We start from the raw sequence: 26,227 nt of genomic DNA on the forward strand, positions 1-26,227 counted from the left end.
TTGAGAAATGAGACCTTTATCAGAAAAACTTGCTGCTTACTGTGTTTCCCTCTATCCTATTTTCCCCCTGCTTATCCTATTCTCTCTTGCCTTTCACCTTATCCATTCTCAAAAATGTTTTGCTTCTGATTACTACTTCCCCTAATCCACCCTCCCTTCTATCAGCATCCCCACACCTATTATTCCATTTCCCTCCTACTGTCCTGTAGGGTAAGATAGATTTCTATACCCAACTAAGTATGTATGTTATTCCCTCTTTGGGCCACTTCCAATGAGTATCAGGTTCAAGCATGTGCCTCTACATCCACTCTCTTTCCCTTCCCATTAAATGCTCTTTCACACCACTTTTATATGAGATAATTTACTCCATTCTGCCTCTCCCTTTCCCCTTCTCCCAGTTCATTCCTCTTTCTTACACCTTAATTTTATTTTTTTAAATAGCATCCCATCATATTCAACTCACATCCGTGCCTTCTGTATATGTACACTCCTTCTAACTGCCCTAATAATGAGAAAGTTCTTAGGAATTAAAGTATCATCTTTCCATGTAGGAATGAAAATAGTTTAAATTTATTGAATCCCTTATGTTTTCTCTTTGTTGTTTACCTCTTTATGCTTCTCTTGAGTCTTGTATTTGAAAGTCAAATTTCTATTCAGTTCTGGTCTTTTCATCAAGAATGCTTGAAAGTCCTCTATTTCATTGAATATCCATTTTTCCCCTGAAGGATTATACTCAGTTTTGCTGGGTAGGTGATTCATGTTTGTAATCTTAGATCCTTTGCCCACCAGAATATTCTATTCCAAGTCTTTCAATCCTTTAATGTAAAAGCTGCTAAATCTTGTGTTATCCTGACTGGCTCCATGATACTTGGATTGTTTCTTTCTGGCTACTTGCAATATTTTCTCCTTGACCTGAGGGCTCTGGAATTTGGCTATCATATTCCTGGGAATTTTCATTTTAGGATCTCTTTCAGGAGATGATCAGTGGATTCTTTCCATTTTTATTCTACCCTCAGGGTCTAAAATGTCAAGGCAGTTTTCCTTAATAATGTCTTGTAAAATGATTTCTAACCTATTTTTTTGATCATGGTTTTCAGGTAGTCCAATAATTCTTAAATTCTCTCTCCTGAATCTATTTTCTAGGTCAGTTGTTTTTCCAAAAAGATATTTTACATTTTCTTTTATTTTTTCATTCTTTTTATTTTGTTTTATTGTTTCTTGATGTCTCATAGATTTATTAGCTTCCATTTGCCCTGTTCTAATTTTTAAGTAATTCTTTTCTTCTGTGAGCTTTTGTGCTTCTTTTTCCATTTGGCCAATTCTGCTTTTTAAGGAGTTCTTTTCTTCAGCAAATTTTCATATCTCTTTATACTTTTTGTCAATTCTGCTTTTTAAGGAGTTCTCTTCAATGGATTTTGTGCCTTTTTTACCATTTGGCCTATTTTGTTTCTTAAGGTACTATTTTCATCAGTATTTTTTGTGCCTTCTATTGAATCTTTTTTCATTATTTTCTTGCATCACTCTCATTTCTTTTCCCAATTTTTCCTCTACCTTTCTTATTTGGTTTTTAAAATCCTTTTTGAGCACTTCTAGGAATTTGGGAGGGGGAAGGGAAGAAGGGGCTGAAACCTATTCATATTTGTCTTTGAGGCTTTGAATGTAGTAGTTTTGATTTTGTTATCTTCTGTGTTTGTTTTTTTTTTTACTCTTTCCTGTCAACATAGTAATTTTCTATGATCAGGTTCATTTTTTGTTTGCTTATTTTTTCAGCCTTTTCTTCTATGTTAAAAAGGGGCTCTGCTCCCAGGGTGGAGGCACTGTCCCAAGCTTCAAGCCTTTCTTGTTGATGCTCTCAAAGCTAGTTCTGGGGGTCTGTAAGTTTTCAATTCTTCCAAAGTGGTAAGATCTGAGAAGAGATGTAGTTGCCACTCTCCTGGCCTATGCTCTCTTTTTGGCCCTGGAACCATGACCAGGGTCCCTGCTCTGCTGTGCCTTCAAGTTCTGATGTGCTAGTGCTCCTCCTTCCCCTGGCACTGTGACCTGGAAGTGGGTAAAGACAATGCAACAGGGTCCTGCACACAGTGTCAGCAAAGGAACCCCTGTAATCTCCTTCTGACCAGTTGTCCAACCCCCTTACTGTCTGTGGGTTGAGAGCTCCAGAAGCCAAGGTCTGCTGCTGGTTTGCTGGGACCTAACCTGTACTGGTACAGCCTACTCTGGAGTGCACCCTGATTGGTTGGTTGGTTGTTGTACTTTGTTCTTAAAGAAGACTAAAATGATATCACTATGTTAAAGTCAAGTTATGGTATGTCCAGCTGTGTCTGATCAGACCAATAAGAGCTCAGAATGCTCTACCACAGGTCGGGCCCAAATAGTCCATTTGAATATTTGGGGTGGATTTTCTAAATTTGTGCATCTCACATTTCTTTTGAGGTACTTCAATTCTGTTTTGCTCATAGAGCACAGCCCCTTCTCTAATTAGGGCACACCGTGCTGAGTGGTCCTGTGCCAGTGTCTCCCATGTCATGCAATCAATTCCAGAGTTCTTAAGAGAGACCTTGGGAGTGTCCCTGTGTCACTTCTTCTGACCACCGTGTGAGCTCTTGCCCTATGTGGGTTCTCCATAAAATAGTCCTTTCGGCAAGCGTACATTTGGCATGTGAATAATGTGGCCAGCTCATCGGAGTTGCACTCTCTGCAGTAGAGTTTGAATGCTTGGCAGGTTAGTCCAAGAAAGAGCCTCAGTGTCTGATATCTTAGCCTGCCAGATGATCTTCAGAGTCTCCCTGAGACAATTCAAATGGAAGTGACTCAGTTTCCTGGCATGGCGCTGGTATACTGTCCAGGTTTCACAGGCTTACAACAATGCGGTCAGCACAACAGCTCCGTAGCCTTTCAGTTTGGCAGTCAGTCTAATCCTCTTCTCTCCCACACTTTTCTTCGGAGCCTCCCAAACATTGAGCGAGCTCTGGCAATGTGTGTGTCAACTTCATGATCAATGTGCACATTTCTGCCAAGGTAAGTGAACTTATCCACAGTATTCAGAACTTCTCCATTTGTTGTAATTGATGGTTCCACATATGTATGATGTGGTGCTGGCTGATGGAGCACCTCTGTTTTCTTGGTGTCAATTGTTAGGCCAAAATTTGGCAAAGAATTGATCCACACTTTGTTTCATCTCAGCTTTAGAGGCTGCATTGAGTGCACAATCGTCTGTAAAAAAAAATATCATGCACCAACACTCCCCCTATTTTAGTCTCGGAGAGCGCACTCTGTTCTCACCCCAATGGGACACACCTTTCCTACCAACTTTCTAAGTTGCCTTGGGCAGGAAAATTGTTTCACTCCACCATTTTGTGGTTTCTGATGCTACAGAATTCATTTTGAGGCATTATTTAAAGTTCTTTAAAGGAGAATCTGAGAAAGCTCAGGTGACTCCCTGCCTTTTCTCCATCATCTTGGCCCCACCACCACTAATCATTTTTTAAAATCATTTCACATCTGCTCTGTGCAATGTACTAAGCACAGCATGTAAGGGGGTGAGTTTTGAAGGAGGGGAATAGGTTCATCAGAGAGCCTATGCTCAAAACTCGTCATCTCAGTATGACATTCCAGTGGACATACATAATGGAGCACTATAAAAAATTTCAAAAACAGAGTCAGCTCTCTATCAATGGGGAAGTAAGACTTTGAAGGAGGACCAAAGTCAAACAATTTAATTCACTTCAGTTCAACAAATTATACAGGGCACCCACCTTCAAAACTCTGATTACCTAATAGAGGATATAAAAATTACAAGTAAATATATACATATATGTGTATATAAAATCTGCAAATTACAATGTGATCAACACTTTAGAGGGGGTAAAAAGTTCTTTGATATCAAATAACAGGGAGATTACTTCCAGCTATTGCAATAAACATTTTAGCTGTATTTTAATACTTAAACAGATCTGTTGGGGGCAGGGAGGAAGGATCTGTGATTTCCATCCAAGCGATTATCCTCCCCATACCTTATTAGTTGGCAGGAGAAACACACCTTTGTCTGTAATGAGTATTTGTGACACATTTCAGAAGTAGTGTACCTAGTGATATACTGTTAAGTATTTGACAACTAGCTCTGAAAAAAATGAGTATGCAGGACATACTTTTAAGTGTAATCTGCATTATTAACATTTTCTCTCTAACTTTCTTAAGTCTAAAGTAGACAATTTTAAAAAATCAATTGCTGATTTGTAACATTTGCCTATTTCTGAAATGTAAATATTCCCACTGAAAATTTAGCAGTCAGAACTCATGAGCCAATCTGAACTGAATCCAGCACGTCCCTCAGGTTATCCTTAGTTTTCCCCATTTATATTCTTAGAAACTTAGTCATAGATAGAGCATCAACCCTGGAGTCAGGAGGACCTGAGTTCAAATGCAGCCTCAGACACTTGACACTAACTGTGTGACCCTAGGTGAGTCACTTAACCTCGATTGCTGAAAGAAAGAAAGAGAGAGAGAGAGAAAGAGAGAAAGAAAGAACGAAAGGATGAGCAGATTAATGTGAAAATACATGAACTATAGGGTCTTGTATGCTCTAGAAGGATAGATTGGTTACTTTTTTAAAAGCAGCCTGAAACAGATATTGCTCGCAGTATTATTGTTTGTTCAGAAATGCTTTTTGACCCAGCAGAATCCTTTGGTCTTATAATATGGTTATCCAGTTATCTATTAAGTTGCATAGCTGTGAACATCTCTTCTACTCCTTGGTTTAGATGTTAATACTAAGCAGAAGCTACAGATTTAGTCTTTATTAGATGATTATAGCAACTATGTTGCTTCATATGTCATCAAATCACAAACTTAGGTAACTTAAGTAATAAAACATGGTATTGACTTTCATATGAGTTAGTGTAATCCTTGTAGACACATTTCCTGCTTGCAGTCAATGAATGCATCCAAAGTATACAATCTAGAGTGTATTTCCTAACCTGCACTAAAACAGACTTTGTGCATCTCTCCCGGCAAGCTTTCTTTTTCACTCTAATGTGTTTGTTTATAAATATTCCTAGTAATTCAAGTTTAATTAACCAACCAGGACAAAATCTTTATTGGTTCTAGATCAAATAATAGAGGACCCAAAAGATACTGATCATGTTACATCTGTCCCTTGTGAAAGGAAATAAAACTGTGAAACATTCACTTTTCTCTTTTAGCTATTTGCTGCTTTTCTGGTTATATTTGTGGTTATAGCTCATCTCTACTTCTAATAAATGGGGTGATTCTGTGAACAGAGCTCTCAGATACTAAACCATAGCATATCACAACTGAATTTTGATCACACATGCTAAAATTTTACTCCAGGGTGCTTCATTAATGTTTAGCGTGATATCAAGAATATTAGAAATGGAAAGGCTATTTTTTTTCAACAATATGATCTACTAACTTCACATTGGGGAAATAACAGTACAAACATATTTTTGATGTAGCACTCCAAGGTGTCTTAGAAAATTGTATTTCAAAATTGTACAAGCAATATTTTGGGGAGGTAGGGAGGATAACTGATGGTCTTGTTTAGCATTGTATTTTTCTTCCATTACATGTAAAAACATTTTTTAACATTCATTTTTAAAACTTTGAGTTCTAAATTCTCACTCTTCCTCTTTCCCCATACTCCTCACTGAGAAGGAAGCAATTAAATACAGGTTATACATGTGTAATCATGCAAAACATATTTCCATATTAATCATGTTGAGAAAGAAAACACAGACCAAAAAAACTTAAGAAAAATAAAGAAAGTTAAAAAGTATGCTTCAGATTCAGATACAGATTCAGATACCATCAGTTCTTTCTCTGGGGATAGATAGCATTTTTCATTGTAAGTTCTTCAGAGTTGTCTTGAATTGTTGTATTGCTGAGAATATGTCATTCACAGCTGACCATATTACAATATTGATGTTACTTTGCACACAGTATATGTCACTTTTCATCAGCTTCTGTAAGTCTTTCCAGGTTTTTCTGAGAGCATCCTGCTCATCATTTCTTATGCCACACTAATATTCCATCAAACCACATACCACAGTTTGTTCAGCCATTCCCCGATTGATTGGCATCCCCTCAATTTCCAATTCTTTGCCACCAGAAAAGAGCTACTATAAATATCTTTGTACATATAAGTCCTTTTCCTTTTCGTTTTTTATCTCTTTTTGGATACATACGTAGTAAAGGTATTGCTAGGTCAAAGGGCATGCATGGTTTTATAGCCCTTTGGGCACAGTTCAGAATTGCTCTACAGAATGGTTGAATCAGGCCACAACTCCATCAGCCATTTATGTCTCATTTTTCCCACATGCCCTCCAACATTTGTCATTTTCCTTTTATGTCCTATTAGCCAATCCAATAGGTATGAGATAGTACCTCAGAATTGTTTTAATTTGCAGTTCTCCAATCAATAATGAGTTAGAGCATTGTTTTCATATGACTATAGACAGCTTTGATTACTTCATCTGAAAACTGTTCATATCTTTCGATTATTTATCAATTGGGAATTGGCTCTTATTTTCATAAATTTAACTCAGTTCTCTGTGTGTTTGAGAAATGAGGCCATTATCAGAGAAAAGCTTCAAAAATTTTTTTCACAGTTACAATTGCTAACTGTATTTCTCTCCATCTTATTTCTCCCTGTTTATTCTATTCTGTCTCTCCTTTCACCCTGTCCCTCCTCAAAAGTGTTTTGCTTCTGACTACCCCCCCAATCTGCCCTCCCTTCTATCATCCCCCACCTCTTGTCCCCTTCCCCTCCTACTTTCCTGTAGGGTAAGATAGATTTCTATACCCAACTGAGTGTGTATGTTATTCCCTCTTTGAGCCAATTCTGGTGAGAATAAAGTTTACTCACTCCCCATCACTTCCCCCATCTATCCTTCCAGCTTTTCTTGCCTCTTTTATGGGAGATAATGTGACCTATTCTACTTTTCTCTTTCCCATTCTCCCAGTGCATTCCTCTCTCATACCTTAATTTTACTTTTTTTTAGATATCATCCCTTCATATTTAACTCACACTGTACCCTCTGTCTAAATATACACTCCTTCTAACTGCCTTAATGATGAGAAAATGTTTGTGTGTTATAAGTGTCATCTTCCCATGTAGGAATGTAAACAGTTTAGCCTTATTAAGTCCCTTATGATTTCTCTTTCCTGTTTATTTTTTCATGCTTCTCTTGAGTCTTATATTTGGAAGTCAAATATTCTATTCAGCTCTAGTCTAAGTTGTAATCTTAGATCCTTTGCCTTCCAGAATATCCTATTGCAAGCCATCCAATCTTTTAAGTAGAAACTGCTAAATCTTGTGTAATCCTCATTGTGGCTCCATGATTCTTTGACCGTTTCCTTCTGGCTGCTTGCAATATTTCCTCCTTGACCTAAGAGCTCTGGAATTTGACTATAATATTCCTGGGAGTTTACATTTGGGAATCTCTTTCAGGAGGTGAATAGTGAATTCTTTCCATTTCTATTTTACTCCCTGGTTCTAGAATATCAGGACAGAAAGATGATGTCTATCTAGGCTCTTTTTTTATCGTGGATTTCCAGTAGTCCAATAATTTTTAAATTATCTCTCCTGGATCTATATTCCGGGTCTGTTGTTTTCCCACTGAGATATTTTACAGTGTCTTCTGTTTTTCATTCTTTTGGTTTTGATTTGTTGTTTCTTAATTTCTTATAAATTCATTAGCTTCTGTATGCTCAATTCTATTTTTTTTTTCAGCCAAAGACAAGGTTTATTAGAATATCCATCATATTGGGCAGACTCTTAAGGAGTCTGAATATTAGTGAGCTATTGGCTAGATTATAAGAATCTGAGCAGTGGCTAAATTTAAAGAATCTAAGCATTTTAATGGAGACAAGACGGACCTTATATACAGAAAGACTATGGGAGGGATCTAGGAGTGGCCAAGTAGTCTATGAGGTAATAGAATTCCAGGGACCTGGACCATGTGGCCAAGGGAGAATGGAGCCCAGTTAGGATTAAGGGTGGGAAATGGCCAGGGGCCATAGGGAGGTAAGACAATGGAACAGAGAATTGGGAGATTGGGTGTAGCCACATCAGTTTCATTTTTTAAAGAATTATTTTCTTCCGTGAGCTTTTGTACATCCTTTTCCATTTGGCCAATTCTACTTTTTAAGGAGTTTTGATCTTCAGTGAATTTTTGTGCCTCTTTTTCCATTTGGCCAATTCTGCTTTTCAATGCATTCTTCTCCTCATTGTTTTTTTTTTTGTACTCCTTTTACCATTTGGTAGTCTATTTTTTAAGGTGTTATTTTCTTCAATTTTTTTGTGGCTCCATTACTAAGCTGTTGACTTGTTTTTCATTATTTTCTTACATCACTCTAATTTCTCTTCCCAATTTTTCCTCTACCTCTCTTACTTGATTTTAAAAATGCTTTTTGAGCCCTTCCATGGTCTGAAGCAAATTCATATTTTTCTTGGAGGTTTTGGATGTAGGAGCTTTGACTTTGTCGTCTTCTGAATATGTGTTTTGATCTTCCTTGTCATCATAGTAACTTTCTATGGTCAGAATATTTTTCTATTATGTGCTCATTTTCCCAGCCTATTTCTTGACTTTTAATTCTTTGTCAAAGTGGAGCTCTGCTTCCGGGGTAGAGGGCACACTGTCCCAAGCTTTAGGGTTTTTGTGCAGCTGTTTTCAGAGATACTTCTAGGGACCTGTAAGTTTTCAGTTCTTCTAAGGTAGTATGATCTAAGGAGAGATGTTTACTACTCTCCTGGCCTGTGCTGTAGTCTGCAAGGGACTCTAGTCTGCACTCTTTTCTGCACTACAACTATGACCAAGGTCCCTGGTCCACTAGGGCCCACAAGTTCTAGTGTGCTAGTGCTCCTCCTTGTCCTGGGACTGCCACCCAAGACTGCAACCCAGATCTGAATATGGGCAAAGCAACAGAGTCCTACCCCCAGTGCCAGCAAAGGCACTCTGTAATCTCTTTCTGATCAATTGTTCAACTCCCTTACCCCTGTGGGCTGAGATCTCTGGAAGCAACTGTTGCTGTGACTGATTCAGTGGCTCCTAACACTTACTCCCAGTGTGCTGGGGCCCAGTCTGTGCTGGACTGTGCTCCACTCTCACCCAGGTGCAACAGACCTTTCCTGCTAGCCTTCTAAGTTGTCTTTGGCTGGAAAATTATTTCGCTGCATCCTTTGTGGGTTCTGCCCCTCCAGGAATTGTTCTATGGCATTATTTAAAGGTGTTCAAAGGGGTTTGGGGGAGAACTCAGCTGCCTTTACTCTGCCATCTTGGTTCTGCCTCCCTATAACCAATCTTAATAACAAAAAATAATTTCTCCCTGGACAGATAATGAAAAAAATACCAGTTTTGTTGAAAGATTCTAAAAAGTACAATGATGATTCTTTTAAAAATTAATTTCTTGCAATTCCAATTTCCTGCCTTCATTCTGTTTCTTCCATACATTAATGGATGATTTTTCCATTAATGATGAAGTAAAGGAATTTGCAACTAGCCCTGGGAGCTAACCTTTCCAGTTATCTTTTTTCTCTGATTGCTTTTGCTTTGATTTTCTTTCGCACTCTGAATTCTCCAGTCTGCAATTTGCTGCTTATAAAGCCATTATAAAATCAGAATAACAGGTCATTTCTGGCCATGGATTTTAACTAATGCAGTTGGATTTGGGGAATTATTCTTGAATCCTCTGCAGCACCTGTAATCTTTTGATATTTTTAATTTGTGCAGTTATCCAGGAGTCATACCTCAACAAGTGATATTTCATACAAGTATTTTTATGGACTTATGGAAAAAATTAATAAACTATGTACTGAGACAAGTAAATGGGAACAGAGGAACCAAGCTGTCCTCCTGGCAGCAAAATTATTCTGTATAAACATACCTATCCTTCTAAGTGAATGGTAGGTCACTTTTATAGAACAAACTTATTTAATGCATATAGCTAACACGTTACTTTCTGATATCACATCCCTATATACACAAACCAAACCCTCTGTGCATGGTAAAGTTTTTCTTCATGAACCTGACAGGCAGCTAGGGATTCCTACCTCTTTCAGTGTCACATACCCCTTTATCAGTCTGATGAAGCCTATAGACCCCATCTCAGAATTAATTTTGTTGCTTACCTTCATAATTTCAGTGAAAGGTTAATGAAAATAAAGATGTAACGTTATTCCTAGTTCATAGGCACCCTAAAAGTCTATCCCCATGGACTTCACTCTCTGGGCCCCAAGTTAAGAGTTTCTTGACTAGTGGATAGAAAATTAGTATTGGAGTCAGGAAGAGACCTGGCTTCAAATCCGTTTTCTCCACATACTCTCTGGTGGCCATGGGCAAATCACTTAAACTCTCATCACTGACAGGCAACTCTCTAAGCCTAAATTGCAGATTAATTGCTTTGCTGATCTGTATTGATAGATGTAGTATTGCAGAATTATCCCCATTACATATAGTGCTTGCTGATGGTTTTAGATAGATGCTATTTATCATTTTATGGAAAACTCTATTCCTATGCTGTCTAGTGTTTTAATAGGAATCGGTGCTGTGTTGTGTCTAAAGTTTTTTCTCTACACTAATAATAATAAAAATAAATGATAGAGCACCAGGCCTAGAGTCAGGAAGACATCTTTGTGAGTTCAAATCTGGTCTCAGATACTTACTACGGGTGACCCTGGGCAAGTCACTTTACCCTGTTTGCCTCAGTTTCTTCATCTGTAAAATGAGCTGGAGAAGGAAATGGCAAAACGCTCCAGTATATTTGCCAAGAAAACCCCAAATGGGGTCACAAAGAATTGGACACAACTGAACAACAAAATTTTAGAGATGAGAAAACTGAGGTTTAGGTAGGTTGATTTACTCAAGCATCCAATGCCAAATCTTAAGGCAAGTCTTCCCTGACTTAAAGCTCAGCACTCAAATTCTGCTATACCAACAACGAAATCACAAATCTAAAGCAAAATAAACATTGTGTTAGTAATATTCCTCTTCCATAATTTAAAAAAGAGGTCACCACTAGGATCTTTGTATACAAGACTTTCAGCCACCAGCAGGATAGGTAATTAAGGTATACCACTCAAGTCTTCTCACCTACCAACCTAGAACTTGTTAAAAAAGGTCCATAGGAACAGCTAGGTGGTGCAGTGGGTAGAGCACCAGCCCTGATGTCAGGAGGACCTGAGTTCAAATCTGGCCTCAGACCAAACACTTGACACTTACTAGCTGTGTGACCCTGAGCAAGTCACTTAACCCCAATTGCCTAAAAAAGAGAAAAGGCCCCTCACATCCTTGCAGCTTCAATTATTGGCCTTAAGTGGACTTCTACACAAGATATGTGTTATTCAAGATAGAACTCTAGTTTTTCATTTCCCAATACAAACAAATTTTGAGCTTATTACCTATACATTTTGATTCAATAGAAATTTGCTAACTTTCCCAAAAGTTAATGTGAATTCAATTGTGAATTGTTGAGAAGTCATACAGTAAATGTTGGGTAGAAGGATTTGAATTCAGGTCTTCTGCTCCAACACTGATATTCCTTAAACTATGTCATACTCTTTGGAGGGACAGAACTGTTGAAGCCAAATATTCTGGCTTTAGGGTCACATGGCTAGATATCCTGGCACAGAAACCCAGGAGTCCTGGCTCCCAGCCTGGTACTCATCCTACTGTTATTCCATTCTACTTTCTAAAGGATATCAGGATTGTAGATTCCCTCCAATGAATGGTAAATCATGTGCCTATATCTAAACTATGTACTCATTTTGACCTTATCATTATATATACATCTTGAGATGTTAGTCTGTGCCTAGTTTCTGCCATACTATTTTCCAGTTTTCCTAGCAATTTTATCAGATAGGGAGTTCTTATCCCAGAAGCTAGAGTCTTTGGGTTTATCAAACAGTAGATTACTATAGTCATTTACTACTGTGTCTTGTGTACCTAACCTATTCCACTGATCCACCACTCTAGTTCTTAACCAGTACCACATAATTTTGATGACTGCCACTTTATGATATAGTTTTAGATCTAATATGGCTAGGCCACCTTCCTTTGCATTTTTTTATTATGTCCCTTTATATTCTTGACCCTTTGTTCTTCCAGATGAATTTTGCTATTATTTTTTCTAGCTCTATAAAATATTTTTGGTAGTTTGATTTCTATGGCATTGAATAAGCAAATTAATTTAGGTAGAATTGTCATTTTTATTATATTAGCTCAACCTACCCATGAGCAATTGATATCTTTCCAATTGTTTAAATCTAATTTTTTTACGTGAAAAGTGTTTTGTAATTGTGTTCCTGAGTTTGTCTTGGCAGGTAGACTCCCAAATATTTTATATTGTCTACAGTTATTTTAAATGGAATTTCTCTTTCTATCTCTTGGCTGCTAGGCTTTGTTGGTATTATATAGAAATACTGATGATTTATGTGGGTTTATTTTATGTCTTGAAATATTGCTGAAGTTAATTATTTCAAGTAGTTTCTTAGTTGATTCTCTTAAGTATACCATCCCATCATCTGCAAAGAGTGATTTTTTTCCTTATTGTCTGTTCTAATTCCTTCGATTTCTTTTTCTTCTCTTATTACTAAAGCTAACATTTCTAGTACAGTATTAAATAACAGTGGTGATAATGGGCATCCTTGTTTCACCCCAGTCTTACTGGGAAACCATCTAGCTTATCCCCATTACATATAATGCTTGCTGATGGTTTTAGAGCCAAATTGGAGAAAACTCTATTTATTCCTATGCTTTCTAGTGTTTTTAATAGGAATGGGTGCTGTGTTGTGTCTAAAGTTTTTTCTGTATCTGTTGAGATAATCATATGATTTCAGTTAGTTTTGTTATTCATATGGTCAATTCTGCTGATCGTTTTCCTAATATTGAACCAGCCCTGCATTCCTGGTATAAACCCCACCTCGTTATGGTGAATTATCCTGGTGATAAATTGCTCAATCTCTTTGCTAATATTTTGTTTAAGTTTTTTATATCAGTATGCATTAGGGAAATTGGTCTATAATTTTCTTTCTCCATTTTGGCTCTTCCTGGTTTAGGTATCAGCACTATATTTATGTCTTTAAAAGAATTTGGTAGGACTCCTTCACCTATTTTTCCAAATAGTTTATATAGTATTGGAATTAATTATTCTTAAAGTGTTTGGTAGAATTCACTAGTAAATCTATATTGCCCTGGAGATTTTTTTATTAGGGAGTTCATTGATGACTTGTTCAATTTCTTTTTCTAAAATGGGGTTAAGTATTTTATTTCATCTTCTGTTAATCTCGGCAATTTATATTTTTGTAAATATTCATCCATTTCACTTAGATTGTTAGATTTATTGGCATACAATTGGGCAAAATAATTTCTAATTATTGCTTTAATTTCCTCTTCATTGGTGGTGAGTTCACCATTTTCATTTCTGATACTGGTAATTTGATTTTCATTTTTTAATCAAATTAACTAATGGTTTATCTATTTTATTGGGTTTTTCCCCACAAAATCAGTTCTTAGTTTTATTTAATAGTTCAATATTTTTCCTACTTTCAATGTTATTAATCTTTCTTTTGATTTTCAGAATTTCTAATTTGATATTTAATTGGGGATTTTTAATTTGTTCTTTAGGTTTTTGTTGCTTTTGTTGTTGTGTGCCCAATTCATTGATCTCTTCTTTCTCTGTTTTATTCATGAAAGCATTTAAAGATATAAAATTTCCACTAAGAACAACTTGGCTGCATCCCAAAAGTTTTGGTATGTTGTCTCATTATTGTCATTCTCTTTGATGAAATTATTGATTATTTCTATGATTTGTTGTTTGATCCACTCATTCTTTAGGATTAGATTATTTCATTTCCAATTAATTTTTAGTCCATCTTTCCATAACCCTTTATTACATGCAATTTTTATTGCATCATGGTCTGAAAAAGATGCATTAAATATTTCTGCCTTTCTGCAAAGGTTTTTATGCCCTAATACGTGGCCAATATTTTGTGTAGGTGCCATGTACCACTGAGAAAAAGGTATATTCCTTTCTATCCCCATTCAATTTTCTCCAGAGGCCTATCATATCTAACTTTTCTAAAATTCTATTGACCCCCTTAACTTCTTTCTTGTTTATTTTTTGTTTAGATTTATTGAGTTCTGAGAGGGGACAGTTGAGGTTCCACACTAATATAGTTTTGCTGTCTATTCCTTCCTATAAGTCACTTAACTTCTCCTCTAAGAATCTGGATGGTATACCACTTGGTGCATATATGTTTAGTATTGACATTACTTCATTGTCTGTGGCACCTTTTAGCAAGATGTACTTTCCTTCCTTATATAACTCTTTTAATTAAATTTATTTTTGTTTTTGTTTTGTCTGAGATCAGGATTGCTATCCCTCCTTTTTCTACTTCAGCTGAAACATAATATATTCTGCAGCCTTTTGTCTTTCCTCTGTGTGTATCTCTGCTTCAAATGTTTTTCTTGTAAACAACATATTGTAGGATTCTGGTTTTTAATCCATTCTGCTCTCCATTTCCATTTGATGGGCAAGTTCATATAATTCACATTCACAGTTATGATTGCTGTGTTTTTCCTTCCATCCTATCCCCCCCATTTATACTTTTCTCTCTCCTTTCAACCTGTCCCTCCTCACCATTGTTTTGCTTCTGACTACTGCCTCCCTCAAACTGCTTTCCCTTCTATCAGCCCCCTTCCCTTTTCTTTCCCCTTTCTCCCATAACTTCTGCCTTTCCTTTTTTCCCCTTTCCCCTCCTACTTCCTTATAGGGTAAACAAATTTCTATACCCAACTGAATGCATGTTATTCCTTTTTTGAGCCAAATCCAATGAGAGTAAGGTTCAAACAATGCTCACCATCCTCCTCCCTACTTTCCCTCTACTGTGACAGATCTTTTGTACCTCTTTATGTGATGTAATTTACACTATTTTGCCTCCCCCATCCTCTTCTCCTAGTACAATCTTTTTTTCACATCTTAATTTTTTTATATTATCGTATCAAAATCAACTTACACCCACACCTACTGTCTATGTATACCTGTTCTAACTGTCCTAATACAGATAGACTTCTCAAGAGTTACAAATATCATCTTCCTGTTTAGGAATGTAAACAGTTTAACCGTATTGAATAGCATGTTTTTTTTTTCTTTCCCCTTTACCTTTTTATGCTTTTCTTGAGTCTCATATTTGAAGATCAAATTTTCTGTTCATCTCTGGTCTTTTCATCGGGAAAGTTTGATTCCTTTAATTTAATTTAAATTCCTTTAGTGTCGAAGTTGCTAAGTCCTGTGTAATCCTGACTGTGGCCCCTTGATATTTGAATTGTTTCTGGCTGCTTGAAGAGCAAGCCTGATAATTCTGGAATTTGGCTACAATATTCCTTGGAGTTTTCATTGTGGGATCTCTTTTAGGACATGATTGGTGGATTTTTTAATGATTATTTTACCCTCTGGTTCTAGGATATCAGGGCAGTTTTCCTTGATGATTTTTGAAAGATGCTGTCCAGGCTCTTTTTTTTATCATAGATTTCGGGTAGTTCAATAATTCTTAAATTATCTCTTCTGATTCTGTTTTCCTGGTCCGTTGTTTTTCCAATGAGGTATTTTTTACATTTTCTTCTGTTTTTCATTCTTTTGATTTTGTTTGACTGATTCTTGATGTCCCATAGAGTCCCATAGCTTCCATTTGTCCAATTCTAATTTTTAAGTAATTATTTTCTTCAGTTAGCTTTTGTATCTCCTTTTCCATTTGGCCAATTCTACTTTTTAAGAAGTTCTCTTCAGTGAGCTTTTATATCTCCTTTTCCATTTGGTCAATTATATTTTTTTAAGGAATTGTTTTCTACAGTCAATTTTTGTCCTTCCTTTTCCAAGCTATTGACTCTCTCTTACGTACCTCTAATTTCTTTTCCAAATTTTTCTTCTACCTCTCTGATTTGACTTTTAAAGGCCTTTTTGAGTTCTTCTAAGAAGGCATTTTGGGCTTGAGACCAATTCATATTTCCCTTTGAAGTTTCTCATGTAGGCCTTTTGACAATGTTGTCCTCTTCTGAGTTTGTGCTTTGATCTTCCCTGTCAGAACAGTAGCTTTCTATGGTCAAGGCTCTTTTTATTTGTTTCTTGCTCATTTTTGACTATTTTGTGGTTTTTAAAGTTGTACTCTTCTCCTGGTGCACAGGGGGTACTATCTCAAGTTTCTTGTACTGGGGGCCAGGGTCCTGGTCACTGGCTTTATGCGCTGGGACCCCAAGTGCTAGCACTTGCTTCCTGTGCTGGAGTGGCCCAGACTAGTCATTCCTGTTGTGGCTTGGATTCTGGGGCTTTCAGTTTGCCTTCTGTGCTGTGTCTGGAGGCCTCACTGCTTGCCTGCTGAGCCAGGACTGAGGGGCATCGATCACTGCTCTCTGCTGTGGCTAACAGCCTCTCGATGACTTGCCCAGACACCATGTGCACTAGACCGCACTCTCCCATTTATGCAAATGAGACAGACCTTTCCTGAAGTCCTTCTATCTTAAGATGAAAAATTGTTTCGTTCCATCTTTTTGTAGATGCTGTCACTCCAGAATTTGTTTAGAGGCTTGATTTAATGTTGTTTCTGAGGGAAACTAGGGGGAGCTCAGGCAGCTTCCTGGCTTCTCCCCACTATCTTGATCCTGCCCTCTCATTATTATTTTAAAATACTGTTATTAGTTATGGCTATATCAAAACCCTTGACATGGGAGATTCATTCATTAGTGAGCAGCAAGTACATATGTAAAGAAGGTTTTCTCTTTCCATTATTATTTCTTAGAGCTACAGCATGCTGATCAGTGCTCCAGTATAAAAAGCCCCAGAATGGGATCAGTTCTAATCCCTGTTCAGCCACTGGCTAAGTCTGGGTCTGCTTCCTACTATTTAAAAAGGATTAGATGAGATTATTTGATAAGATTTAAAACTAGATGGGAGATTCATTATCTAATCTAAGCTTCCTTTTGCAAACTATAAAAGTGAAATCTAGAGAAGTTGAGTTTCTTGCTGAAGGTCACACAGGTAGTAAGTAGCAGAAACAAGTTTCAAACCAAAGTTCTGTGATTGCAAATCCAGTGTTCCTTCCATCATTCCAAGATGGTGTTCAAGATCCATCTCTGCCCTCAAAGGACTTTACATTTAATAGAGTAAATAAGAATTGTATACAAATAAGTGTAACTCAGGATAGAATATGATTAGTCCCTTTTCTTTTTAGTTCAGTCATTTCAGTCGTGTCCAACTCTTTGTGACACAAAGAATTTTTCTTGAGATTTTCTTGGCAAAGATATTAGAGTGATTTGCCATGTCCTTCTCCAGCTAATTTTGCAGAGAGGATACTGAGGCAAATAGGATTAAGTGACTTTCCCTGGGTAACACAACTAGTAAATGTCTGAAGCCATATTTGAGCTCAGGAAGATGAGTCTTCCTGACTCCAGGCCTGGCACTCTGTGCCACCTAGCTGCCCTGATTATTCTTTTAAGAACTAGTGAAATGCTTAAGTAGTTTAGTGAACTAAGAGCAGATAGGTGCTGCAGTAGACAGAGCAGCTGGAGTCAAGAAGACTCATCTTTATGAGTTCAAATCCAGTCTCAGAAACTTATTAGCTGGTTGACCCTGGGCAAGTCACTTAACCCCAGTTTCCTCATCTGTAAAACGAGCTGGAGAAGGAAATGGCAAACCGCTCCAGTAATTTTGCCAAGAAAGCTGCAAATGGTGTCACAAAGAGTCAAACACAACTCCAACTGCTAAATAACGATTGACTGACTGGCTAACGATAGCATGTAGAAAAATTGAAGACAGAGGATAGAGACAAAAGAAACAGTTTGAAGCCAGTTATTCAAGTGACAGGTAATAAACATTAACAATATTAATAACAACTCACATTCCTAAAATATTTAAAAACTGACAAAAAGCTTTACTCACAAGACCCCTGTGGAATTGATATGACAAGTGATATTATAGATAAGGAACTAGAGGTTTATTGAGTATAAATAATTTGCCTGCTGTCACACAAGTAGTGAGCATCAAAGTCAGGCTTTAAATCCAGGTTTCCTGGTTCTTATTCCAATATTTTGAGGAACAGATAACCTTATTAACTAGAATTACAAGCTGATTGATTGTAGTCCAAGTTTTTGAGCTTGGTTGATGACAGTCAGCGCAACTAGGTGGTGAAATGGATAGAGCACCGAGTCTGGAATCAGGAAGACTTATCTTCCTGACTTCAAAACTGGCCTCAGACATTTACTAGCTGTGTGACCCTGGGCTAGTCACTTAACCCTGTTTTCCTCAGTATTCTCATCTGTAAAATGAGCTGGAGAAGGAAATAGCAAATCACGCCAGAATTTTTGACAAGAAAACCCTAAATGGGTCATGAAGAGTTGGACGTGACTGAACAACAGATGGCAATCAATTTTTTTTTAACAGAGAAGATAATGAGAAGAGCAGGTGTGACCAAGAGGGAAATGTGAAGAGTGCAGTTTGGGAATATTGAATTTAACTGGAAAGACATTCACATTGAGGTGTCAAGTTTAAAAATGTAGGTTTTGAACCTAAAAGAGGGTCTGTAGATTTGAAAAGTCATCTCTTTGTAGGTAATAGTGAAAGGCATCAGATATTTCTCCAGGTTAGAGTTCTGGACCAGTATTATGTCAGAGGCAAAACTCATACTCCAGTCTTCTTGATGCTAGGACCAGCCAACCAGTGGTATCAAACTCAAATAGAAACAGAGGCCACTAAACCATACATAAGGATCCCTGTGGACCACATACTGATTCAGAAAACTACATATCATTGTTATTTATATTTTATTGTATTTTATTTACTTTGTTATTTCCCAGTACATTTTAATCTGGTTTGAGCCACACTCAGGATTGTGGGCCATATATCTGACACATTTACACCAAACTGTGCTACCTTGGGTTTAAAAATAGAGACAGTAATATGGACAAATTTCTAGGATTTGCTTGTGAGCCAGCCTGGCAGAGTTGTTAGAGAGCTGACCTTGAAGCTAGAAGACCTGGGTTCAAGTCCTGCCCCTGACACACACTGTCCATGTGACCCTAGGTAAGTCACAACATTTCAGTGCTAGGCACCTCTCTAAGTCACTGCCACTTATAGTCTCTAAGACTGTATGTAGCAGAGAAGGTGCCAACTTGCATTGGCAAAGAGACTTTCCATACCCAGAGATTCCCTATAGTAATGAAGTTTCAGGTCCACTTCTTATCTCTATTCCCTTGACACAAAGAGCTACATAATTAATATGTCAACTACAAGTTGGAGTGAACAGCCAGAACACACTACTGCTACCTGCTCAAAGTAAGCAGAAAATGTGAAAGGCCTCCAATGTATTGGTTGAACCATGAATCTCAATGGGGAACTTTAGGAAGGCCATGGATAAGGGCTACTCAGGATGGGTGGGTGACAATCAGCATCATTGGCAGAAATCCAGCATCAATGAGACCCATTGGAGGTTCTGAGATGAGAGAATGAATTATATGGCAAAGACTAGCACTCAGGAGGCAGCTCTGAGGCTCTTATTTTAAGACTGCAGATGAAAAGTGAAAAAAGGTCTGAACTAGTATGGTCAACGTGTGAATAGAGAAGGGTGTGGATGGGAGAGATGTTGTCTCTCTGAAGAAAATGATAAGGTTCTTTATATAGATCTGGGAGGCATGTGCATGGAGATAATCGATCCCTGGGGGAGCCAATGAGATCACAAAAAGAGGTGTAGGGACGAAAGAGAAAATGGTTTAAAAAAGAGCTGTGGGGACCTCTGTGGTTAGAGGGTAGGACATAGATGATGAAGAGAAGAGGAAGGGAATAAGCATTTATTAAGTATCTATTATGTGCCAGGCACTAAGTGCTTTATAATTATTATTTTATTTGATCCTCACAACAACCCTGGGAGTTAACTGCTATAATTATCCCCATTTTATAGTTAAGGAAACTGAAGCAGACTGAGATTAATGACTTGCCCAGGGGCACAAAACTAGCAAGTATCTGAGACTATTTGAACTAAAGTCTTCCTGACTCAAGACACAATGTTCTATCCACTGAGCTACCTAGCTGCATCTAATGACTGAGGAAAACTGTTCCAGCCAGGTAGTGAAGAATCATGCCATAAAAACACTCATGAAGAAGAGAAATACCCAGGAGAAGGTATAGTCAGGAGTATGGAATGCTGTAGGTCAGTCAAGAAAGGTAAAGACTGAGAAAAGGCCATAAGATTTAACAACTGAGAAATTGTTGATGACCTTGGAGGGAGTGAGATAAGATTTTATAGGTGAGATAACTGAGCCTCAGGGAAGCTAGGTAGTGTGCAATGGATAGAGGGCTTAGAGTCAGGAGTTCAAATCCAGCCTCAGACCCTTACTAGCTGTGTAGACCTGGGGAAGTCACTTCACCCTGTTTGACTCAGTTTTCTCATCTGTAACATGAGCTGGAGAAGGAAATAGCAAATCAATCCAGTATCTTTGCCAAGAAAACCCCAAATGGGATCATGAAAAGTCAGGCATGACTGAAACTATTGAACAACAACAACTGAGCCTCAGAGAAGTTATGGCACTTGTCTATAGTCATCAAGCTAGCAAGTATCAGAAAAAAAATTGAATCCAGGTTCTTCTGCCTCAGATTCCAAAACTCCAAAACACATTATGTCATTTTTAAAGACAATCACATGCTATCTGTTCCCTGAAAGTTTCCTCAATCACTGTGATCCATAATGATAATGATGATAACTCATTTACCCTGTTAGGTGAGTAGTATACACATCATTATTCCCATTTTATAGACGGGAAAACTGAAGCTCAGAGACTTTAAAGTCTCTTGCCCATGATAATTCAACTAGTAAGTGCTAGAGCCAGAGATTCCCCCTAGCCCCTGCCTTCACAACACTTATAGCATACTAAGTTTGCTTTCTCTTATACACCTATCATGCATAATGGTATATCATAGTTATCCATGAGAGACATGTATCATGTCCTCCCACTAAATTGTTAGCTCTGTGAAGGCATAGATCATATCTTACCAATCCTAGTACCTACCACAGTATTCTGCCCATAGTTGGTGCTTATACATGTTTATTGACGTTCAGTGAATCCTCAAGTACTGGCGGGTCTCCAAGGAAATCCCAAGTGTTCTGGGTCATGAATTTAGACTAAAAAAAAAACCATAAAATCATTGCAGCTGCTGACTGGATCCTATTCTCAGTGGATTCAACTCCATCTCTAGAGGATTTAGACAGTAGAAAGTAATATGGTTCCACCATGGTTATCAGTCACACCAGGGAAGGTCGAAACCATCTATGCCTCCTGGGAGCTCATTTAAATCCCAAGAATTACTGCTTTCCTCCTCAGTGATCAAAGAGGGCCCAAGTTGGAAGATGGCATGCCTTTAAGATTGAAGATACCCTTCTTCATCCTATTCCAAACCTTCCCTTAGAATATTCCATTTGGGGAAATCCTGCTAGTAGTTTTTATTAAAAATTATTATTTTTATTGACTATCAAGGGACTGAGTATTAAAGTGAGAAAGGCATTTTTGAAGTAACTTCCTTACCTGTTCTGTTATTACTTTCCACAATGATTTTATGATTCATATGCTGAAAGATGTATTTATGTGATAAATTACAGAAGTTTCAAAGGAGCCGTTAAGGTCTTTTGGGTAGCTGAAGTGAATTTTTTTAAACGCCCTTAATGTGTGTTTGCAGAATAGCCTCTTAAAGCTGCTACTGTATCTCAGTGATGAAAAAACAAGGCTTCAAAATAGTCTCAAAATACATATTTACATAGTTACATTTCCTTACCAACTTCAATATGTCGTTTCTCCTTTTCATAAGATGTTATTCCGTATTTTTCTTACCATTTTTCCACAAAATATTGTGATGTGTTCAGAACCTTGTTCAATTCGGTTTCATGCTGCCTTTTTTCCATGCCTGAGTCTGTATCATCTGTTGACTCTTTAAAAAACATGATAGAATAACTTATAACTCTCTTCAGCCTTGTGTTCTTCTTTTAACCCTTCCATTTTTAACCTTTGAATTTACTCATTTGCCCAATAACTCTCATTGAGTTTTCTTGAAAATTAATTTTAAAAAAAACTATCCAGTAAAAAAAAAGTAGATACTGAAGATCAAAGCTGGACTTTGCTTTGGAAAGACAGATCCATCCATTTTGATTTTTGCTTAATCATTTTGGGTTTGAACATAATGGTTTGTTTTTTGAAAACAGTGAAAGCTGCAGGAATAGCAAAGGAAAATAATACTCTGTACAATGTTTTGATTCTTCCTGTCCTTGAAAACAGAGAGAATCAAATCAGGATGCAATAGAATTCAAGGCTGACATTAGGAGGAAGTGGTGTTCATAAAAGGGCATCTAGGTGGCTCCATAGTGCACAGAATGCTGAGCCTGGAGTCCAGAAGACTTATCTTCCTGAGTTCAAATCTGGCCTCAGACACTTACTAGCTGTGTGACCCTGGGCAAATCACTTAACCCTGTTTGCCTTAGTTACCTCTTCTGTAAAATGAGCTGGAGAAAGACATGGTAAACCACTCCAGTATCTTTGCCAAGAAAACCCCAAATGGGGTAACAAAGAATTGCACACGACTGAAAAACAACAACAAAAAGTGTGCATAATACCCTGGATTTGGCAATGGAGATTCTGGGTTTGAATACTAGCTCTGGGACATTGGCCAAATCACCCTCCCCCTCTGAATCTTAGTTACCTAGTCTATAAAATGAGGAGGCTGGGCTTAGGACTCTGTGGGCTCTAAGTTCCACAATTAGTAGGGAGAAAGAATTAATTCATCAGGCAACTAAGTAGTGTGGTGGATAGACAACTGGACCTGGAATTAGGAAGAACTGAGTTCAAATTTGACCTCAAACACTATGTGACCAAGTAGCTATGTGATCCTGTACAAATCATTTAGCCTAGGTCTGCTTCAGTTTCCTTACCTGTATATCAGGAATAATAATAGCACCTATCAGGTTCATTGTAAGGATCAAATGAGAAACTTGTAAAATACTTTGTAAACCTTACAGATCTATGTAAATGTTAGCAATCAGAAGAACATGAGAAATAATCGTTGGGGTGTTGAAAGGAAGAGCTCATTCTAAAACTTGCCTTTATTTTATTTTCTCATTCTCTGTTTTGAGCCATGTACATGATCCACTGGATGACTGGGTTTTGTCCCCCTGAAAGGCTGTTATCGCAAGGTTTTACGTATAATAACTGAATGTCCTTGGTGAGCAACACTGGATTATTTTTCATGTGGACAGACCAGAATGCAAAATATCATTTTACAGTGCACAAAGAGCTCTCAAAATCTGATCACAAATCCATAGCATCCAGGGTTCCAGATCAGTTTTGCCTTGCGTTACAGTTAGCATAAAATAATTGGCTAGCCAAACATCACAAATTAATTCTATCCAACGGTTAATTTGTAGGAAGCTTTCCCAGTATAAGACTGAGTTTGTATGGTATATAGACTTTAAAATGTTTTGTTAAAGGGTATAAATTTCATGATGCTACCTTAATCTTTGTCCCTTAATTAAAATATTACCTTCATTGACTGAAAATACATTCACTTTCAGAGTGGATTAAGGTCTGACCAGGTTTTCTTTTAATTAAAGTCTTTTCAGAAGGACTACCTTAGACTTAGTTAGAAATCCAACTTAGCCTTCGGCTAAGGAGTAACATTCATCATACCCTCAGCTGTTTCTAGGTTGAATATTGTCTGTATATACTGCTTCAAGTACTGGTTTCTCCAAAGAGTGGCTCCTACCCAGAGCCAAAATTGGAGTATTCCCCCCTTTTTTACTAATGAGACTAGGGGCAAATTACAATGACTGTTTTGGAATGGTGATGTTTCATTTCTTCCACTAAAGTTCTCCTCAGATACATCATCAAGGCATAGAGGTGATCCAGAGTTTATGAAAACAAGCTCAATGAAGCACAGACTCCAGCAGCTCCTTTGAGCTGGAAAAACCTTTGAGTCCAGGTCTGGTACTAGATTCAGTCAACAAAAACTAATTAAATGCCTGATATGTACCACATGCTGTGCTAAACTCTGTGTCTGTCATTCAAAGACTATCAATCAATGATCAATAAACATTTCTTAAGTGCCTACTATGTGCTAGGCACTGTGCTAATAAGCACTGGGCAAAAGAGGCAAAATATAGTCCCTGCCCTCAAGGAGCTTATAATCTAATGGGAGAGAAAACGTGCAAACAGATATATACAAAGCAAACTACATGCATGATAAATTTTTTGTTATTCAGGCATTTCAGCCATATCCAACTCTCCGTGACTGCATTTGGGGTTTTCTTGACAAAGATAATGGAGTGGTTTGCCATTTCCTTCTCCAGCTTATTTTACAGATGAGGAAACTAAGGCAAACAGGCTGAAGTGACTTATCCACAGTCACACAGCTAGTGTTTGAGGACTGATTTGAACTCAGGAAAATGAGTCTTCCTGATTCCAGGCCTGGCACTCTATTCACTGTGCCACCTAGATGCCCCATGCATAATAAATATGAAATAAATTAAAAGAGGGAAAGCATTGGAATTAAGAAGTGTTTGGTAGAAGGTAGGATTTTAGTTGGGACTTAAAAGAAGCCAGGGTGGTCAGCAGAGTGGAGAGGGGAGAGTGTTCCAGGCCTGGAGGACAGAGAAAGAAAATGTCCAGAACCAAGAGATGAACTGTGTTATTCATGAAACAAACAGGGAACCAGTGTCACAGGATACCTTCGCTGAGTCTCAAAAGACTCACTGCCATGGGGTAGTGGCTGCAGCAACAGATGAAGACTGTTCCCTGATGTATGGAGAAGTCAAAAGGAATGTCCACATTGACAAATGCAGATCCATTAAGAACTAAAATATAATGATTTCCTTATTGTTCATGTAAAAGCTTAATGTTTTTTATCTTGATTGAGCTCAAGGAAAAGTATGACTTCTAAAATCTCCATCTATTTTCCTGACCCTTCTGAAAATGAGATACTGCCCTTCTATGTTCTAGAAGTAACAATAATCTTTTTGGAATTATCTTTATCAAAGTCAGATACACCAAAGCCATAGTTGTCCATTTTTAAATTTCATACATAAATCAATCTGATCACAGACACCAGAACTAATTCTGCTTACTTATAGTTCATTGATTGGGCAGACTTCCCCTGTTTCTGTCATTGAAGTGTGGTTATCACCAAGGTTGTTTGGACAACACAAAGGAAGGTCAGATGTACCACAAATTTTGTTTTATTTTTTGGAAGCAGTCGGGGTTAAGTGACTTGCCCAGGGTCACACAGCTAGGAAGTGTCTGAGGTCAGATTTGAACTCATGTCCTCCTGACACCAGGGTCAGTTGCTCTATCTATTGCATCACCCAGCTGCCCCTTATAATTTTTTAAATAATAAATGAAATGGGAATAGGAATCATAAACACTGTGAAAGTATTAATCATTCACAGAAGAGGTAAGATTAGGATTTAAGGAATTATTATAGGGACAAGTAGTTGCCAGAAGACAGAGGTTTAAGTCTCTGTTACTAATTTTCTTTGTGACTTTGGGACAAATAGCTTTCCTTTTAAAGGCCTCAATTTCCTAATCTGAAAAATGATGGCATTAGAATAGATGCCCTCCAAGACTCCTTCAAACATTAAAATTCTATTATTATATGAGAGAATTGTCATACAATGCAATATACTTCAACGAAGAATAATTGATCAGGCTTTCATTTCCGGGACTACTGCAAAATCTCATAATTTGTCTCTCTGTCTCAAATATCTCCTTTTCCATTCCATCTACCTCACCAATTTCAGTCATTAATCTACACATATCATTTCACTAAGCAAAAGCTCCAGTGGCACCCTGCTTACTGTTTCTGGGTTAAGATACATCCTCTTTAGGTTTGGTATTGAAAACTCTTCCTGGGACAGCTAGGTGGCACAGTGGATAGAGTGCTGGCCCTGGAGTCAGGAGGACCTGGGTTCAAATCTGGTTCAAACACTTACTTCCTGTGTCACCCTGGGCAAGTCACTTAACCCCACTTGCTTCCATATACAAGGAAGGAAGGAAGGAGGGAAGGAGGGAAGGAGGGAAGAAAGGAAGAAAGAAAGGAAGGAAGAAAGAAAGAAAGAAAGAAAGAAAGAAAGAAAGAAAGAAAGAAAGAGAAGGAAAGAAGGAAAGAAGGAAAGAAGGAAAGAAGGAAAGAAGGA

The 26,227-nt window shown here is 37.7% G+C and overlaps 1 protein-coding gene across 1 annotated transcript in view; it reads left to right on the forward strand.

Annotated features, from left to right (window-relative positions):
* Window positions 1–26,227, forward strand: part of FRMPD4 (FERM and PDZ domain containing 4) — a 279,887-nt gene that overhangs the window by 148,027 nt on the left and 105,633 nt on the right. The window lies entirely within an intron of this gene.

The sequence above is a fragment of the Vombatus ursinus genome, unplaced genomic scaffold (assembly GCF_900497805.2).
Source record: "Vombatus ursinus unplaced genomic scaffold, bare-nosed wombat genome assembly UNPS02014814.1, whole genome shotgun sequence".
Taxonomy (NCBI): domain Eukaryota; kingdom Metazoa; phylum Chordata; class Mammalia; order Diprotodontia; family Vombatidae; genus Vombatus; species Vombatus ursinus.